Genomic DNA, 17,228 nt, shown 5'->3' on the forward strand with positions numbered 1-17,228 from the left:
ATAACAAGAATTATTATAGATTAAAAAAATAAACAAATCAATTGAAATGTTGATATTACTTATAAAAAATTAACAAATTGAAACCAACAGAAATGGATTTATGAAGACCGATAGTAGTATTTCTTTATAGAAGCCTTTAAAGAACGTTTTAATCGCGTTCCCTGATTTAATCTTCATTGAAAGCCATTTACACGAGCAACTTTATATTGGGTCCATAAATGCCAATTCACAATAGTGCAATTTCACATTGGACGAGGAAGCAAAACAGCATATAACTTTTGTTATTTCGGAGTGTAAAAATGGCAGAGCAAAAGTTACTGTGTTCGGGAATGCGCGCCGAGAGCAATTTTCCGCGCATCGGCGAGCGTCGCTTTCCTTCACAGCCTTCGGCCGTCAGTCGCTCGCTGGACGTCGCCCGGAAAGCACCCCGCACCGTTCCACGCATCATCCTCCATCTCACACTTTGCAATACAAGAAACACCGACAAGTTCGCGTTAAGTGCCCACCGAGGAAACTTGGCACCGAATTGTTTCTAAGGTGATTGATTAATAGCCCGCCGGACGCTGAGAGGGTGTAAGGGTTGGATTGTTTGTTTCAAGTGATTTGTGACATGTTTGCCGTGAAAAAGTTCAAAGTGGGTGACGAAAAAAACTATTGAGAATTTCGCTCCAATTGAAATGGTAAATATATTGTTTATTCATGCAAAATTATATTAAAATTTCTCTTTATTTATTTTCGCAGTGTAATTTATAAATATTGAATAGGTACGTTAAAACTGATTACCATTTTAAATGTTTGCCGGCTACTCTGGAAATCACATACATAAGTATTAAAAATATTATATTTTATTAATAAAAGAATAAATTTTAATATATTACGATTTAATTTGGATTGATATTGTATATTGTAAAATCAAAAAACTATTAATTCATACAGTCATTTACAAGAAAATAATAGTGGTTTATGTTTTTTGAGATTTATCTTTTATGAAAATTTATATAACCTTGTGTTAACAATTAAAATAAATAAAATATTATCTATTATATTTATATATCATTTATATTTAACTTTACATACAATGATATATATTTATTTCAAATATCGATAACACTTTTTTGTATATTTTTAAAACAAGTAAATGGTTATATAAATATGTTATTAATATAGAATATTAATTATTTAAATTACCTACTTATTTTATTATGTAGTGTTTTTAAATCATGTAGCATTTGAGGATTAAATATATAGTTTTAATCAATTATAATGTGGGTGCAGAATATAAAGGTTGTATTTAAAATAATCAATTATATATCTGAAAGAAAAAAAAAAAATAATAAATTGTGGAATACTTCATTTTATAGCTAATTGATTTTTTTATATATATTATGTATCCTAAATACTCTTTTCATCTCTTCCAAAATTTTTTTCATGAAAATCTTATTATCTTATATTATCCTTAGATATTAAACAAATCATTATTTGTCCATGTATTTTATTTGATAAAGGGGACGTATCGCCTTTAGTGACGCCAACTGGGAAGCCAATAATTACGTTCAACCAAATTGTATCAGATACCGATATATTCCACTTACGTGAAAGTGAGTTTCAGTTTATTAAATTGTTTTATAATTTCTTAAGAAAGGGTATCACTCAGCGTACTTTCTTGCACTTGAATTATTTTTTCAGACTATCTTAAATAATAAAAACGTCTTACACATAATAATTACTTTTTTAATTTTCACTCATGTAGGCTTCGAACAATAGTTTGATATTATTATTTCGTAATATAGAGATATTTTGATAATAAATTTAATATAATTTTCATATAATTTAAAAAATATATGTTGATGATAACCTACTGTAAATGATATTACTTATTAATTATTATCCATGAGTATGACACGTTTTTTAATACTCAATAAAATAAGTATTAATATAAATAAAGTTTTAGGTACATGAAAAAAATCTCTTGATAATACCTGTGATTACGTTTGCATAATATAGATTATAGACCTTCGTACAGCATAATTTTAATATATGCAGTATTCTCTGAGCTGATCTATATTCAATTTCAATTATATGCAGGCAAAAGATTCATGGTGTCACCCTTGGGAATATAATGAATATTCAATTTTGAAAGTGCACGTCGTCATTGAAAATATGTGCAATTTCCTAGCTGGATGCTTCCAGTATCTGACCTAGTCACTTGACCTATTCACAGAATTCTACGACTCACCAGTCGCATTTAGATTTTCAGTGAAACATTCATTCCTTCGTCATTAACAAGGATATCAGCTCCCTAAAATATTTTATAACAGATTTATTTGTTAATGAAAACGTTTATTACACATTAAATTTCAGTAACGTACTCTGGATGGAAAAAAATCATCTTTAATTAATTAAGGTGTGAATGCTTTAGATGCTGGATTCGAACATATGTTTTAAGAATGGGAAATTTCGTCATTTGTATGAGATGTTAGAACCGAATAATTATGTCTTAGAATATAATAACCCCGTCTGATATTGTGAGACAAGTTTAACCGGAAAACTTTGATATTGTTATGAAAATATTGAATACGGAAGTTAGAGACATTTTGAGATATGTTATGTTAATGATCATTAAAATGTTACAACGCCGACTGTTGGAATATTATGATATTAAATTATTAAATAATATTATCTTGATTAATATATCAAAATTTCTACTTACATTCAAGGTTTAAAATTTTAATTGGTTTTTTTTATAGTTAAAAATGAGGCTGAGGATAGTTTGAATATCGGTAACTTCATATTCTTCACTTCACTTTCATATTCTGCCATTATGAGAAAATCGCAAAAAACCTTCAAACTAGTCATTTACAATTACATATAGAATATTATATTTTTGCAAACAAATAGCAAAATAAAATATCTTTAATATCATTCAAATTAATAAAAAAAAATATGATTGAATATAGTTTTAAGTACAATATAAAAAAAATGGCGACTGATTCATATAAATCACTTTGCAATCAACTTTCGGCTTAAATTTATTTAACTTACAAACGAATTTGATATTGAATGAATACGTTATATCCGACAAAAAAATCCATTTCAAATTCAAGAAAAATATGGAAAAAATAAAAATGGACATTGCCGACTTTGTAACTAATAGCCTCAAACAAATGTATGGAAACATCCATTGAAAATGCTGGCACAATCAATTGTGAAAATAAAAGACCATATTTTATAGGGTTTGTAATCCCGGAATTGAAATTTATATATTTTATGGCTTTTATCTGATAATAATATATAGTATTTTTTTGCTAAAAATCAAATCCTTACCTAATTTCACAACAAATTGATATAGAAACATAATTTTTCCAGTCATTTTTTATCCTCATACATTCATTTTATTATTATAATTCTTTTTTTACAATTTGAGTATTTTGTTAGTCGTTGTTTTTCTTTTAAAAACATCACACATATTCATATTCTTTTTACAGATTAATAATATAAATAATATTAAATTCTACATGTTCATATATGAGTGAATGAATAGCTATTTTGATTGACCTACCATTATTGTGAATACAAAGATAAATATTTAATCTTTCCTTCTGAAATCCCGACGGTAATATTGAAATCCCGGGATTGCAAACACTATTTTTTATATGGCACACAAAAAATATTGTTGATTAAAACAATATTTTGCAGGTATTTAGATGTAAAAAAATGAAAATTACATAATATCAATCACAACATCCAGCAGCATGACATGGAAATAATGATCAAGGTAAAAAATTCTAATACACTCAAATACCCTCGGTTGACAGTATCAATTTTTTGATAAAGGTATTGTTTTCAAATAATATCGACATAGATACAACAATAAAAAATATACAAATGAAATACAAATAATATTGGACAACTATATTTTTCACTATTAATAATTACGTTGTATATTACTTTAATAATCTCATGTAACAAAATATTGTATATTAAAGCAATACCCACTTACATAATTACATATCTTTATGCTTTCAAAGCAATATCATATAACCTGAATTGTTATCTTTATCCATATTATAAAGGTTTTATGATACGTTATTTCTCTAATATCATTGAGTGTAATGGCTGTAGCTTGCCAACATAATTATCAAAATATTCCTTGCGCATTTTGTGATTGGATTAGTAATTGAATCATACTATAATAATGACAAAGCTTATATATACAAAATACATAATTACATTAGTCTTTCGCTTCACCAAACTATACACTATATACACACACACACATATATATATTGGACTATTTTTTAGTAAATTAAAATTTTAATCATACCGTTACTTAACCGCCTAAAGTTTATGAGTTTCAAAATAATGTTATAGAGTTATGGCCATTTTAAAGTATGACATCTTTTATAAAATCAGTCTTAACCAAAACCTATTTATTATATTGGACTATAGGTATAACATATATTAATTATTTATGTTAAATAATGCTTATTATGTAAAAATTATACTGAACATACATTACTAATTGAAAATATCTCATGCATATCTTACTAGAAAAAATCGTTAAAAAATACGACACCCCGCGGGACTTGAAGCTATAACAGCTGAATTCGCGCTAGTGTACCTTTCTAATTAATTTACAAAAATTCTACTTAATTAAGATGATTTGAACTAATAGTTGTTACATGAATTATTTTTTTAGAAAATCAGACTACACATAATTGATTAATAATTCAAAACAATATCTAAAATGTTAATAAACTAACTTTTAGTGCCAACTCCACGACACTGGTACTAAATGCACAACCACCATGCAGGAATCTTTATCCCGAGCTCTCTTTCTTCAGCGAGTCACACTCAGCCTCTCCGAGTCCCTCTGACAATATCCGCCAAATTTCCCCGGAGACAAGTACCTACAGAAGTCCCTTCATAAATTTATGGAAAGCTTTAACTCCATCACTTATCACAACGTAGCCATCTTTTCAACCTCAATACATTGACTATAAATATTGCGCTTAATTTATTCGCATATTTTAATCGTATGGATGCTGGTTACATGCATGATTGTGTTTTTATTTATTCATTGATTATTACTTGGTTTTGAATGGAAAACTATCTGATAATTTAAGGACTTTGATCCAATTGTCGTTAAACGGCAATGGGGTCGCTATAAAATGCATGGCATGAACACAAAATTTTGGTGAAAGTATATGATAGTGAAAAACTAGAGAATGAAAATAGTGCGGCGAGCTAGAAAAGGTTTTCATAGTATAGTAATGGGTCAATTTCAGATGATAATGGTAATGGTGAGTGAGTCATCTATTTTTTAACTAGATACATTTAATTTTAATCTAATTATTAATTGATTGTTTTGTTGTTTACGATATTCATTAAATATGCAGTAAATCGTATATATTGACAATAAATACTTTGCCGTCGGCTATTTACATGGTGTTGGTAGAGTTTAAATTAAAGGTGTTGAAGAATACTTTCTACGATAAAAGTGGTGTCTAAATGTATAAAAGTGAAAGATAAGCTTAAAAGTGTCAGATAATAATAAATAGCTTGTTGTACAATAAATGACATATCATTATATGATAAACTGAAATCAATTTGATACAAAAATCATAGAATGATCTATCTGGCAAAGGGTGTAACTATTCATAAAGGATTTTCAACATCTTTGATTATAACAATATAGGTACAGAATATATTAAAAACAAATATATCTAACTAACCTAAGTATAATGACTAATAAAATCAAACGTATTAATTTATAATATAATGTGAGAGAAGGATATCCAGTAAAGAATATTATGTACAATAATTGATAAGGGGTGAAATATTATAATAATAATTGTAAAACCACGAATAATAAGGAACAATTATGATTTTAATATGAAATTTTTTCTCTTTCGCTGACCATTGTGATTCTTTCAAAATTGGTTATGCTCATATTATCGACATTGCAGAACACACATTTTTGTGTATTATAGCCGAAGAAAGAAATGTATTTTAGGATTTCTAAACGGAAGGATTTATAAATTACTGTCTTATAAATGAATGTGTTTCAGTGAGGTAATTTTCAAATTACAAAAGGTTATTACTTTTTAGGAAAATGCTTATTTACCCCAATATTGAAGCTACACCAATTTATAGATGCCTAAGCTATCTATAGGTTTATGTTTATCTTTGCTATTTGTGAATTCTTTTTCTTATATATTAAAACGAATTTGATAACAATAATTAAATAAACAAAGAACGATGAATCTTTTGCAAAGATTAATATTTTTTTTCATTAATTTGACATCTTGAAGCATATTATATACCTATCTACTTAAATTTTGTTCGATTTAAGTGTTTTATGCTATTTGCAACATTTTTTTGCGACCCAGGTTTCACCTTTTGGCAATGTATACACTCACCAATGGCAAATGCACACTTGCACAGAAAACAGTTAATTCTCATTTACATAAAAAAATAATACATTAACTAATTTTTGATAAGGATATGTATCCAACTTACCGATTTTATATTTTCATGTTAACTATAATGGTTATACAATTGCATTAAACACAGTATGGTTAGGCATTGTTTGATATAATCTCATTCAGCAGTTTCAAATTTCTGTTATATAATATATTTTGTAATCTTTACTAACAGTGACATAAAAATGTTTATCAAATAAAAACCATACGAGACTAGTCAGCCTACAGGGATTTTTCTCAGTGTCTCATCGGTACAATACGCCTTTGGTTCTGATCCTCAATCTTTGACGTCGTTGCCTGAACTCCGCAGTCCTGAAAGCCATTGAGAGAGGAATTCCCGGTGCGTTCTTTATTTTAACGCTCCAGCGAGTCAAGTAGGCAACCTTTCCCCTCCTCCATGTCATCCTATTTTCTACCGGCAGCCGTCAGAAAAATCTAAGAATACATACACATATCTAATGTTTATTTTAAACTGTCATATCGAAAAAAAGATTCTTTGTGAATTTACTTAAAAAGAATATTAGACTAGTAAATACACTTATATAAATACTGTACTTATCTTTAGGATATAAGTATATAATATACATATTATTTATCATCATCAGAAGCAGCAGGAAACGATAAGTTACCTTACATTACTTAGTATAAGCCTACCATTTTTTGCAAATATTTTGTATACTCAGTGACATCAAGTTTTAAGCGTCATCATCATTCATGAGATCCATATCTTCATTAGTTTTATTGGTATCAATAAAATATGAAATGAGGTTGAAAATCTTATTCCTGATAGATATAACTTATTCTGGAATGTTAATTATTCTCATCGTTTTAATGAACAAGAGAACTATAATAAAGTATTTTTCTATTCAATGAATAATTTAAAAGTTTTGAAAATGTAAAATTCTTTATTAAACATACATACTTCTGAAAAACATAAGACATATTATATTAAAAAACAACTTGAAAACAATATGGTGCCGGACAGGACTCATACCTGCATCCTTTACTAATTCATCCACCTGTCCGCACCGTTTTATTACTAAATAAATTAATCGTCAAGCAACTGAAGAGCTTTAGATTTTTTTAAAGTAATATTGTCTGGAAAACGGTAGTTAAGTACATTGTCCAATCCGACAGATGCAGGTTCGAGTCCTGTCAGGCACCATATTGATTCAAGATTTTTTCCAGTAGGTATATTTTAGAGAACTTTCCTGTTAGTTTACAAACCCTTAATTTCAAAGTAGGTACACATATTAGGTACATACAAGATAATATCGTGGTGTGTCTGCTAAAAGTTGGTAAGTCGATAATTATTTAGGTATTTAAAGTTAACAACAGATTATGTGTCGATATATTATTATAGATGCAAAAAAAATCAAGATCATCCGATATGTGTCGCTAGATTTCAAAATCAGCCAAGTCCACCTTTAGGTATTATTGACTTTTTTTTGTAAATTGCTAAAGAACTACTGCTTTCTAATATTATTTATGCATTATCGAAATGTGGAACTTATTGATTGATGATTAAACTGGCGCTAAGGTCCATTTAGGTCCATGACCGACTGCACAACCATCCTCCAGGCGTCTCTGTTCAAAGATTCTCTTTTTCAGTCGGTCACACCCAGCTTCGCTGCATCCCTTCTGACGGCGTCCGACCATCTCTTCCGAGGTCGGCCTAGGGTCGGATACCCACTGGAACTTCGTTGTAGACCCTGTAGAGAGCTCTGTTTTCTTCGCACCTTACAACGTGACCGGCCCATCTCAGCCTTCTTGCCCTCAGAATATTTCTTGGAACTTATTAATTTTGAATATTCTATAATCGAAATAATATAAACTTTCACCCTCGTGACTGTGTAATTGAGAAAACAAAAAGCTGTTTTTCTCATATTCATCCATTATGGACTTGGCTGATTTTGAAATCTCGCGACATATATTTAGAACATGCACATAAAGCACAAAGAAATTAGCATTATGCCTAATTTTAGAGGGCATGTCAGATTTCAAATTGCAATTAATTCATAATAAATGTTTTCGAGACTTACAAACTTAGGCGGTAACCCCACAATATTTTCTTTTAAGTATGTATGATATTATATTATATTACATCATGGTAACAAAAATACCTTCTCTGAAATGTACGGTTTCTTTTCAGCAGCGAAAAAGCGATAGAAAGTCTAATCCAATTTATTTATAATATAAGTCATCCAAATATGCATACAAAATATAATATTATACAGTATAAAAGAAATATGTAGATGATTTGGCGCAAATTTTCTCCCCTAAAACTTGTAGACGGGCTAAGAAAGCAAAAGCTTCGAATATGCGAGCAATCTCTGGAAGCAATAGCTATTCAAATGAAATGAGAGAATACGAAAGAGAACATGATATTCATGTCGTGGTGCTATAGGAAATCGTGAAAAGAATTTTTTTCTTGATCGTTATGCCATGTACCTACCTATATCAAAGTGGCTGCATAAAATAAGTCGATATTGGGAATTTTGATTATACAAAGTAGTTTTATATATCAAGAAATCCTAATACATATTTTTTTATTAACACTAACCTAACCTAACATATCATTCAGTGGCGAAGTGTGAAGGTACGCTGTGGAAATCAGACATAAATAGTACTCATTAAACTTTATCAACACAAACAGAGACCTCTCTAACCCAACCCATATTCTATCTTAATCGAGTGCATCATGAGACTATACGTTTTGATTAGGAGTACCAGTGGGTTTTCTCTGCTGATACCCAAGACTCAAGTCTGTTTTGAGTTTACAGATACTTTTTAATAAAAGGGCCCATGGGAGAGAGAAGAATAGTAAACAAACAAACAAATGATTCTAATTAATACGTATTATTATATAGTAAGTACATAAAAAGAAGCTAAATTAATACGGACGAACAATAAATACCTTATGAAGAGAACTTCACATGTGAAAAGTTCTAAATAAGACGCCTCAAATTTTTAAAGTTTTGTCAGTCATACTTGTTTGTTTTCATTAAACAATCTGTATACTTTGTAGTAAGTATATAATATTACATGTAGTGTATTATACGGTGTCTGTGACAAAAAATATCTTTCAAGATTCGGTTTTAAAAATGTTGTAATTATTCATTTGGAAATCAACATTATATTATTATAAAATACAATAGTACCGTTAAAAAGTATTACTATAACGTCGTTATTTTTTATTGTGAGTAATACCACATTTAGAATACTTTTATAATATTATTCTTTTTACATATTTTTTTTTAGTTATTTAACCTTCCCTTTACAAAGCTAATAAAGTCTGTCAGTTCCGATGATCTCACATTGGGTTACCGTACAGGATTAATAACATTATAGTAAGTAAAAGGAAAATGTCTATGTTGTCAACATAAAAAAATGCGGCTTCATCGTCATTATCTACTATTTATTTTATCAATAAAACGATCAAATCTTAATTGTAATTGTTTGATCATTTCTATACATTCTTACAGCCATTTATTGCTACCTTGATCTCACCCTTTACTTTTGTTTCTCTTTCTCGCAATTGAGTATAATAATTATTCTTTGTCGCATATACTTTTAGTTTTATGTTTCTTGTTTGTAATTGAATGAGATGCTCTATTCGCAATGTGCATTTATAATAATTTTCGACAGGTAAATGAAATCTGATGGATATGTATCAATGATATGTATTTACTGGATAATGCCATCGATTTAATTATAATTACATTTTAATTAGATGTTATGACTATAAGAATAGCCGAAATATGTCGTAGTCCATATAAGTAGAAATATTTTTAGTTTAATGGGCTGGGTTACCTAAGATGATAATATTACAGTAACTGGAATGTTAAGATCATTATATAAAGTGTTTGTTATAATCAGAGATCCATAATATTTTTATGGTTTGCCATTTCACACTCATTATTTTTGATATCATTTTGGTATTTGTATTTATAATGATATTAAGTTATATTTAAAAGATATCTTAAAATTCATTAATTTCCATTTGTGATAGATTTATTATGAGTAATATGACTTACTAATTCTAAAAAAAATAATAAATATTTTCAACCTTACCTTCTAAAGACAGCTAAAATTTAATTATTTTTGACCGTTATACAGCACATCCACCCGTAATAATTGTATTATTTGTTAATATAAGTAACCCGAACAATTCTTGTAAAATAGAATTGTACTAGTAGATAGTATTAAACTTTCATATAGCTAAACATATGTTTAATATTGATTCAAGTGATATCTTCCCACAGTCGTCTTAATCACCTTCAAACCATTAAATAATGTGCCTTATTTAACCTTAAAAGGCTTTCGCAAAAAAGGTTTTACTCAATGGAGAGACAGCTTTTATCTCACGATCTGTATTTTTTCAAAAATCTACCATTATATTAGTGTTTCCTACTTCGCCCTATCAATCAATGGCCTAAATCCAATTATTGATATTCAATCAGCGGAATATATTTCTTTATATACCAGTATACAGCGTCTTCAATTAAATGTATACTTAATATACAGCGACTTCAATTAAATGTTTACTTAATATACCATTATACTCGTATTTAATTATTATTCATATGACATAATCATTACTTACAAAATAAACCATTACTAGGTATATGAACTGTAATTGTAAATATTATTATTTGAGATAGGTATAGGTATAGGTATAATATTTAATGTTATTTAAAATTTACTTCTAATATAATAAAATCAACTCATCTGTATAATATAACGTAGGTTTTGGGTTGCTTTATTGTCATTAAAATATAATAGGAAACTTACCCTAATACATAATGGACTAGGCTGTGCTATGAAAAAATATGAAGTGATTATTGAATTACATTATATTTCATCATCATCAAGCTGGGATCAATTGACTGCTGCATGTAGGCCTCCCATAGCTCCCTCTACTCTTCTGGAACCTTAGTTTTACGCTGCCACGTAACTCCACCAAACTTTATGAAATCGTCCATCCAGCGGAATTTAAGGCTTCACTGTGAATGTTTATTAGTTGTCCGCAAAGCGATATGTCCACACAATTGCCAAATAATCTACTTAGCGACCTCTATTACATCACATAGGCTTGTGTACTTCCCTATCCATTCGTTTATTTTGTGATCTTTCCCCATTATATCCAACATGCACATATCCATGCCACATTGCGTCCCTCGTAATTTTTGGATTAACATAAGTATATTTATATACTTACATACAGTAAATATTTTTAATATTATTAAAACTGAGTAAAAAACATTTCAATGATGAGGCAATTAAAACAGGATTAAATTTTATTACGTCTGTGTTTGATTGAAATACTCTAGATCCTAAAACAGCAATCCTCAATCTTTTACCTAAAAGAAGCCCGTATTCACGGAATATACCATTAGAGCTAAATTAATTTAGGGGCTTAGAAACAAAAACGGCAGTTTTCATTGTAATGTCGTTAAAAATGTAATATATTTGTATAAGCTGGTATAATGTTCGAATTATTTATATACTAATAATAATATGTAATACTTACTTCATTTTTAAAACAATAATTACATACAACAGAGAAATAAGACAATTTTATTGAATTACCAACATTTTTAAAAATTTTGGTACCTAATGTAATTTTTTTTTTTAAATGTAGTGTAGGGCGCGGAAGACGCACACGGCGCGTAATGACCAGGCGGCCGATCGATGTAATTAACGTGCATTTTAAAGGGGGCAATTAAAATCTCATTATCTCTTCAGCAGCGAATGCGTTAATCTGCTGCCCCTTAGCTTTAAACAACAAATGACCTGCATAGAAGCATTTCTTGATAATTAGTAGCAGTATTTATTAAAATATTAAAAGTATATATTATAACAGTTTTTGTATAGCTAAATTTCTCAATTTGTGTTCTCTTCTACAGTTATAATTCTTTTCCTAAGCAGAATTTACTCTACTTAAATAATAACTATGATGCGATACAAATTTGAGCAAGCTCACCTTTCAGTATAATAAGTACCTACTCCATTTTTCAAATAAAAGTCACGTTAAACGTTTTAAATTATCTACTTTTTCGGCAAGATTAAAAAAAGAGATTTAAAAAAAGATGCCGGTATTATATAATATGTGTCGCTAGATTTCAAAATCAGCCAAGTTTGCCTTTAGGTATTTTTGACTTTTTTGTGAATTGCTGAAGAACTACTACTTTTTAACATTTCTGCATATCGGAATGAGGAACTTATTAATTTTAAATATTCTTTACTCGAAATAATATAATTTTTCATCCTTGTGACTGTATACTTGACAAAACAAAAAGCTGTTTTTCTCCTATTTATATATTATGGACTTGGCTGATTTTGAAATCTAGCGACACATATATATTATTTCCTTTAGCATTTGCCATTACTAAATTTATTCATATGGCATTGATAATAATATGATGATCTTTCTTTAAATATAGATAAAAGCTGTAGTTTATTGTAAATTAACTAATATTTAAATAATATTATACACTCATGGTGGCCGCGCGGCTTAAACGTTGGACTATCACTCCGTGGGTCTCAGGTTTGAATCCTGAGCCTGGCAAGTACACATATTGTTTTTCAATTTGTGTGTGAGTCAGGTTATGGACCTAATAGGTTGAGTAAGTGGCTGACATCCATTTCTCGTAAAAAAACAAATATCTGTTAATACAAACCTCTACTCTGTGGGGACCTATATCATCCTATTAGGATCGGACATTGTCGAAAAAAAAAATATTTTACTGTGAATCACATTTATTTTAATCTTATTAGTGTATCCAAAATTTATTCTATGATTTTATTATCCCATTAGAAACATAGGTTTTACCCAAATCCCCATATTTAACAATGAATTATGGGTCATATTTAATATATCTACTGAGCAGACAATTCATATATTATATAGAAGCCGTCATATTCATGTAGGTGCGGAGGGTTTTAGTCTCTTGTCATCTATCAAATGAGCAGCGTTTGTATTCATACGCTTAATAGCACACTTTACTACATTACCTTTTGAGAATGGACTATGCAACGTTCCTGATATATGGATATGACAGAAGGAGGACGAATGAACGGAAACAGAAAAAAAATGAAAAACCAAATACAATTTTATTATTTTTTATTAGATACGTAAAGGATTACAGTTGTATGTGATGTATATAACGATAAATTATTTATATATTTTATTCTTTTATTCAATCAATAATTCAAAAGATTTCAGAATGTAAAGCTTCAATTACATTGAACTGCTTTACGAGCTGTTTGTTGGCGAATTTATAATCTGCCTGTAAAGTCGCCCAGTGTAATCATCGAACATGTAAGCTTGTTCCATAATTGCACTGGGCGACTTTACAGGCAGATTATAAATTCGCCAATAAACAGCTCGTAAAGAAGCTCAATGTAATTGACGCTTAAGAGAAGTTCTATATAATATTAAATAGACTACTTAGATAATTAAACAATATTTTTGTTATTATTACAATTTGTTATTATTATATTTAAAAATAATTAAAGATAAAAAGAACTTTTTGTATACAACGTTTTAAATTTTCTGTTGAATCGTATAAACTTGACAATTCTATGAATTAATAAATACTTTTTTTGCACTTGATAGAAATACTGAATAAATATGGAATACTGAAATGTCATTTTGACATTTCATATTGATTTCCATAGTAACGCAAGTATATATTAATAATTTAGTTACTAAGACCCCCTTAGCAACCAATAATAGTGTTTTACTTTTTACAATTTTTTTCCGAAATAATTTTCCATAAAAAACAGAAACTGAAACTAATAACTAACTGAAAATTAATTGAATTCTGCTAAAAGCTGGCTAAAAAAATTTAAAGAATGTATTATCATCGTGTTCTGATATATTCTAAAAGTGATTCTAATTCAAATGTCTAGCTAGTCGGGAAGTTAGTTAAAAATCGATTGCAAGATTTGTATTGGACGAACAAGAAAAAATTGTACTGGACAAACAAGAATACGAGCTAATAAAAACGTAGTAAAATATAAGTACTGCCCAATCGTCATGAAATTGTATAATATAATACGTCACCAAAACGAAAGGGCACCAATATCAGAATTTAGTCGATTGTTATAATGTTTCAAATAATCGTTTTTGGTACATACATTTACTAAATCTATCCCATATTTTCTTTGTCATCATGACTGTTGTGTTCGTTTTTTAGTGAAAGCATAGAGTTTTTTTATAATAATTTAAAATTTTATTAAAAAGTCTTTAATCAAATGACAAAAAATACCTGCTACCGCTTTTGCTGCCTTGCTTTAGTTACATAATCGTGTCATCATTTTTACTCTGAAAAAATATTATAGTCATATTTTAATTATTAATGCATCATCGATTTAATTTGTAAATTATTAAAAAAACAATAACTACGTAGGTTTATAAATAATATACATACATCTCCATGCTCGATCCTCAAATCTCTAAAAAGTGGAGGTTGAATTAACAGATTTTGATATTTATTTATACGAGACATTTATATTACTCAATAATTGCTCAACGTTTTGTGTCCATACTATGGGTCCATAAAAACACCGAAAAAACAACATGTAAAATTGCTTAACTTGGAATTTGAACCCGGGACCCACGATATTATAAGCGGATATGTTACCTACCGCTCAGATATCGTGAGTAAAAATATTTCGACGCAAACTTTTGAAGTACCTATGTTGTTTGACATCGCTTTTCGAAAGCTTTTAAACATTTTGATAAACAAACGAAAATTCTAATAAATATTAAGCTTCCACTCACAGGAATATATTTCAGGAATATTATATAATATATATTGTGTTTTGTTCATTAGACGTTAGCTGTGGAAAAGATCTTGATACCTTGCATTATTTTTTGCTTTTCACTTTAATTTTCTACTTACCTAATTATATCATTAATATTATGTTTACTGTCAAACGCGTTCTTATAAATTAACGTTATTATGAAAATACAAATAATAAAATAAATTTTGTCAACAAAATTATTGTTTTAAACTTCTCTTCCGCATAAGAGAAAATTTAATATTATAATATTAAATGTCTGCCTAAGTCTGTGACTTTACTTCAGGTAGAGAGGCTTATTAAATAATGCAGAGGTAGTCAGATGGTACGCAGTTATGTCATGCTTGGAAGAATTTAAAATCCTTGATGAGTTCTTCACGTGATGATAAGCAAATAAAATTGTCAGACTCTGGTATAATGGGTTCGTTATGAACATTTCGCTGTACGCCGACAAATATTTTCGCCCGTTTATTCTCGAGGAATAATAAAATGCCGAATGTAAAATTCCGTGTTTACCGCCATGAATAATGTAACGAAATTTGGTATTTTTGTGTATTAATAATTAATGAATATTTATGTATTGTGAATACCTTGTCAATGACACAACGAATAGCGTATTTGATAATACAAAATGTGCCTCTTGAATTATTTATGCGCGGATTGATCACTTTTCGAAGACCGTATGACTTCTGACACCCAACGTCAGAATAACTCGGAATTATTTTAATTTCTACAGCATATTTTATGAAAGCTTATTGTGTGCCCAAGTAAGACTATTGAACAACAAAAAGAAGTAAGTAGGTAATAAGTTTTGTGACAAGTTAATATAAAAATATTAAAAGATTACATTTCGTGATAGTTATGCGTGAAGGAATTAATTAATCTCCTATCTGTGCCATATCCGTTGTATCATAATTTTGCTAATCTGTACTTCTAAACCCTGATATTTTTAGTAGCCTATAAATATTAAGTACCAATTACATAATATATTATTATATAAAATTAAAATTATATTTTTTCGTTAGGTACATTTATGTCAAAAAAAAATCAATTTTGAAATGCATTATTTTTCCTTAGGACCCATTATCTCGATTTTTCATCGACTTAATAAGATTTGTGTTATACTTTTCTTTTACAATTAGTACTACGGTAAATATTCATCAGATTGACTAATTTTTTAAATGCAAGAATAGAGTTTTTAGGTCATAAAGTTTTTTCTACCGCAGAATAAACGTCATGTCATTTAGCCGATGAGTCGTTCGTCGGATGAATCTGACACAGGATTGGACAGACGTTTGCTGGAGTAATATTTTTATTGTAAATTTTTATATGTACAAATATTTATTTTTTAGCAATCTATTTATCTATAAGTAAATATAAAATCGGTTATCAATGGTTAAAATATAAATAATCATAGGTATAAAATCCAGATGTTATGATAGGTATCTATAAAATTCACTCATGTCCCCTTTTAATATTCGATGACAAATTTTCAAAACAATGGTATGTATTACTTATTGTAATTATTGCTTCATTAATTAAATGTACTTCCATAGTTGACGATGCTTCTTTAAAGAAATGGGGAAATCTCGGTGTTATTCTTTGTGACCTAATGTAATATTGTCTCTTGTGTTGACAAGCAGCCATCATAATATATAAAATATATTTATACATATAGGTTTTTACGATTAGAATCACATGTAACCATTTCTAATTTTTGTTTCATTGATTATTCATTTAAATTTTTTCATTGTTGATAAATAATTTATTTCAACTTTCTTCATTTAGTACAAAAAAAATATCAATAGGTACATAAAGAAAAATAAGTATAAACAAATTTGTTTCTATTATTTACATTATCTTAAAATCAAAAGTTAAATTTACTTTCATTTAGAGCGTACATTTAATTATTTCATTTTTAATAAACTTATA

The 17,228-nt window shown here is 28.6% G+C and overlaps 1 protein-coding gene across 1 annotated transcript in view; it reads left to right on the forward strand.

Moving 5' to 3' along the window:
• The first annotated feature begins 525 nt into the window (after positions 1–525).
• The window catches only part of LOC147064180 (uncharacterized), a 167,004-nt gene continuing 150,301 nt past the window's right edge, over positions 526–17,228 (forward strand). The window contains exon 1 of the mRNA XM_085958974.1: positions 526–680. The gene's annotated coding sequence lies outside the window, so the exon portion shown is untranslated. The remainder of the gene's footprint in view (positions 681–17,228) is intronic.

This window comes from Rhyacophila brunnea, unplaced genomic scaffold, assembly GCF_057557595.1.
Source record: "Rhyacophila brunnea isolate RB1 unplaced genomic scaffold, BYU_Rbru_1.0 scaffold_8, whole genome shotgun sequence".
Classification (NCBI taxonomy): domain Eukaryota; kingdom Metazoa; phylum Arthropoda; class Insecta; order Trichoptera; family Rhyacophilidae; genus Rhyacophila; species Rhyacophila brunnea.